Source organism: Limulus polyphemus, unplaced genomic scaffold (assembly GCF_000517525.1).
Source record: "Limulus polyphemus unplaced genomic scaffold, Limulus_polyphemus-2.1.2 Scaffold1278, whole genome shotgun sequence".
NCBI lineage: Eukaryota > Metazoa > Arthropoda > Merostomata > Xiphosura > Limulidae > Limulus > Limulus polyphemus.
This window is the reverse complement of record NW_013666888.1, coordinates 15156-19996: the sequence shown is the minus strand read 5'-3', so window position 1 is coordinate 19996 and position 4841 is coordinate 15156.

Below are 4841 nucleotides of genomic sequence, written 5' to 3'. Positions count from 1 at the left end.
GTTACACTATGATCTAGTCGAAGCAACAGAGAAAACATGGTAATATCAGCCTAGTTACACTGTAATCTAGTCAAAACAACAGAGAAAACATGGTAATATGACCCTAGTTAGGCTGCGACCCATTCATAACAGTATTTAAAAAAAAAGAGTCTAAGTGAGTAGCTAGATTGTGCTCCAGTTAAAACAGCACATATACATGACAACAAGTGCCTTGTTAGATTGTGCTCCAGTTAAAACAGCACATATACATGACAACAAGTGCCTTGTTAGATTGTGCTCCAGTTAAAACAGCACATATACATGACAACAAGTGCCTTGTTAGATTGTGCCCCAGTTAAAATAGCACATATACATGACAACAAGTGCCTTGTTAGATCGTGCTCCAGTTAAAACAGTGTAAAAATTATATTACTAATTGCCCGCTTAAACTATTACCCAGTCACAACAGCACAGAAAATAAGACACTTAGAGCCTAGTTATATTGGGATTCAGTCAAAATAGTACAGAAAATATGGTACTAAGTGCCTGGTCTTAAACTGTGAGCCAGTCAAAACAATACGATGATTATAATCACTAAGCACTTTTCATTCAGAGATGATTAATTTACGAGAGTTTATTCAATGATTGTAGTTTTGTCACGAGATATATTACTATAAATTACTTGTTGTTACTAGCATATGAAGTATACAATCCAATATTTATAAACAGGCTAAATCCAATGAAGGGAAAATCCTTTCCATTGGTGAAGATACTTTTAAAGTTGCTTTAATAGGACTTTCTAAATCATTTTCTGTAGAAACAAAAACTGTGCTATGTAAAGATATTAGATAACTTATATTTCGGTCGTTCTGCGAGAGGCTATATTCTGATACCAAATTATGAAACATTTTTTAAAAGAGTTTCGGTATGCGAGAGATTTAAGTTACACACAATAATACTAGCCATATAAAAATTTCTGAAGACATTCCAATACGTCAAATCATATGCTCCCGTGGGACAGTGGTAAGTCTTCGGATTTACAACGCTAAAATCAGGGATTCGATTCTACTCGGTGGACACAGCGGATAACCCGATGTGGCTTTGCAATAAGAAAACACACACAAACACACACATGTCAAATCATTTATAGGAAATATATGCATAAATAATTAGATATATTAACACTTGACACCAAATATCACATTTGGATGTTTAGGGGAAAAAAAGAGCAACTTTAAGAGTGCCTAGATTTTTTATAGTTATTGAAAGTCATAAATAAGTATACGCGTAATACGTTTAGGAACTATTTTATGGTAAGACTTAATTAACTGATAAGAGTTGCCTTGGTAACAATGAAACAATTTACTTTCCCTCCAAAGTATTGTGCAAATGAGGGATAATCTTGTGTTAATCCTTTCGGATAAAAAAAAAGAAAAAAAGAGGCCGCTCCAGTTCGACTCACCCTCTTTAGGAAAGATGGTTCACGGCTATTATTACTAGAATTTTATTATCGTCAGTGGGAACGACCGGTAGAGCGCCTTGGGATGGTGTATAACGACAATCTTTAACTGTCTTTCTCTTGTCCTTCGGAATATCAAGTACTGAGTCGTTTATGACCAACAAATAAATGTCAGTATGCCAAGACAAACCCTCTACGAAAGATTTAAAGTTACAAACTAGCAGATTATATGGCAGTAGAACGTCATCGGTCAGACACGACGTTTCCTCAGGCAAATACTCTTGTTCCCAGAACCTTCTATTATTTTGACTACACCTTAAGTAAATGGTTAAACTGCTTCAGCTGGTTACACCTTTTTTCGTCTGATCGTGAGAACGAGAATGCTGTCAGTAAAATTGATTCCTGCATCTCCTGTTCTTGAAAAACATTCTCTTTTTGTTGTTGTTCTTAAATTGAAGGAACGTTTACGTAGAAATAAGTGGATTGTTATCATAGTAGGAAGTGACTCTTTCTGGCGGTCGAACGCCATAAACCATCGTTGTGTGACATTTCAGAAAAAAAAAAGAAAGAATGGAATTTTCTTACGGTCACAAAACATGTTACTGTTGGCCTTCTTGCGAAAGAAATTGGTAATTAAATTGATCATCTTAGTGCGAAGTAACTTTAATGTAGTGTTTTTCACCAAGAGCTGTTCTCTTGAGTTGAAGACAGAACAAATCTATTAACTTAACCTTTCTTAGGTTGCAGACAGAACAAACCTATCAACCTTAACTTCTCTTAGACTGTAGACAGAACAAACCTATCGACCTTAACCTCTCTTTGGCTGTAGACAGAACAAACCTATCGACCTTAACCTCTCTTTGGCTGTAGACAGAACAAACCTATCAACCTTAACCTCTCTTTGGCTGTAGACAGAACAAACCTATCAACCTTAACCTCTCTTTGGCTGTAGACAGAACAAACAAATCTATTAACTTAACCTTTCTTAGGCTGCAGACAGAACAAACCTATCAACCTTAACCTCTCTTAGACTGTTTAAGGTTGATAGGTTTGTTCTGTCTCCTCTCTTAGGTTGTAGACAGAACAAATCTATCAACCTTAAACTCTCCTAGGCTAACAGAATAAACTTATCAATTAAACCTTTCTTTGGCTGTGGATGGAGCAAAACCAACCAATCAACGTAACAAACAGCATACATTTTAATGAGTACCCTGTCTACAAATGCGTATAAATTTTTATATACACTTACAACGGGTTAGTGTGTAAACAATGACAGCAGATGTCCAGTAAAGTAGTATTATTGAAAGTAGTAGACTTTAAAGTTTGGCCAACTAATAATGAAAAGAAGCGTTTTTCTAATCATACTCAAACATACGTAAGTAATTGTTCATAGTTCCGAATGGTTACGTTCGGTAAAGAAGATGAAAATAAAAGACGCTTTGCTGTTGGTGTGAAACGATTTGGGTAAGTTAATAATTAAGTACACTATTTCGCTAACTTATGTAACATCATTCTAGCGCTCCCCTTGGTTATAGTAATTTTATTTGTGCACAAAATTTACAAAATAATTTTATTAAAGTACTTCTCAGTGGCACAGCGGTATGTCTGCGGACTTACAACGCTAGAAACCGGGTTTCGATACCCGTGGTGGGCAGAGCACAGACAGCCCATTTTGCAGCTCTGTGCTTAACTTCAAACAACATCAACAGTGTTGAGAAATATCCTACTGAACTTTAGCTACTAATGACTTGATGAACTTTGTTGTCAAATGTCACTATCGACATTTGGTTACAATGAGGAATAGACAATAAGATACAATAATATAATAAATATATATTATTTTACTTATTTTATAACGCTTCTGGTAGGACACCGAGAAATGTATTGATAATCTCTAATTCGTCTTTAGAAGTTTCGCCAGGTGGTTAGGGCGTTCGACTCGCAATCTGAGGGTCGCGGGTTCGAATCCCCGTCCCACCAAACATGCTCGCCCTTTCAGCCGTGGGGGCGTTCTAATGTGACTCTCAATCCCACTTTTCGTTTATAAAAGAGTAGACCAAGAGTTGGCGGTGAGTGATGATTACTAGCTGCCTTCCCTCTAATCTTTCACTGCTAAATTAGTAGCTTTGCGCGAAATTCAAAACAAACCAAACTTTAGGAGTTATATCCTGGTTCAAAGTCCTATAAAGTTCGATACTTACGTCCTGGTTACCTAAAATTAGAGATGTTTTTATGAATTCAGGGACTCTGGTGGTGTCCCCCGGTGGGACAGCAGTAAGTTTACATATTTACAACGCTAAAAACAGGGGTTCGATTCCCCCGCGGTGGACACAGCAGATAACTCAATGTGGCTTTGCTCTAGAACAAACAAACAAACTCTAGTAGCAGGTTAATGAGTGCCCTCTAGTAACATTGGAAAGAACTGATAAAGTATTGTAGGTTACTGTTCAAAATTATGTATACTTGAAAAATATTGAATGGTTTTGAAGAGTTAATCAGTCAAAAGTAAAATGCTCACCGATCCTTTACATTTAATGTTTGCGGTATTAGCGTCACCTGGTGGAAATAAGTAACCACAACGTATACTTGTAAAAGCTGTGAATTCAATAAATAACTTACCCAAGATCAATCGCTTCTATAGTTTTAACCCTCCCCCATGTAGGTCAGTGGTAAGTCTTGAGGCTTATAACGCTAAAAACCGGGCTTCGATACTCGTGGTGGGGAAACAGAGATAACCCGTTGTGTATCTTTGCGCTTAACAACACAAACAAACAAAATATAGCTTTAAGAATTTTTCGAATATATCACTTGTAATATTCATATAACTACAATTGTCTTGAGGAACCAGAGTGGAGAAAAAAATTAACATTTTCCTTAAAGAAAGTTTAGTTTTAGATTATAAAATATTATGTCATAGAGAAGTTGGACAAAATGTATTCTTTAGTCCACCAATCATAGAGTTTAGATCGTTCACTTAGACCATTTGCTTATAGAGTATACCTAGGTTTCTACTTGACTTGTGCCGATTAATCTATAATTTTTACTTGTAATGTACTTGCCTTATATATTAAAATTGACTGTATACGAGTCGAGAGGTGAAACCAGGAGCTTATAATAAATTATAAGTTTGAGTGAACTTTTCGTATTCAAAACATAAGTTTGTTTGTTTGTTTTGAATTTCGCGCAAAGCTACACGAGGGCTATCTGCGCTAGCCGTCCCTAATTTAGTAGTGTAAGACTAGAGGGAAAGCAACTAGTCATCACCACAAAGCTACACGAGGGTTATCTGCGTTAGCCGTCCCTAATTTAGCAGTGTAAGACTAGAGGGAAGGCAACTAGTCATCACCACAAAGCTACACGAGGGCTATCTGCGCTAGCCGTTCCTAATTTAGCAGTGTAAGAC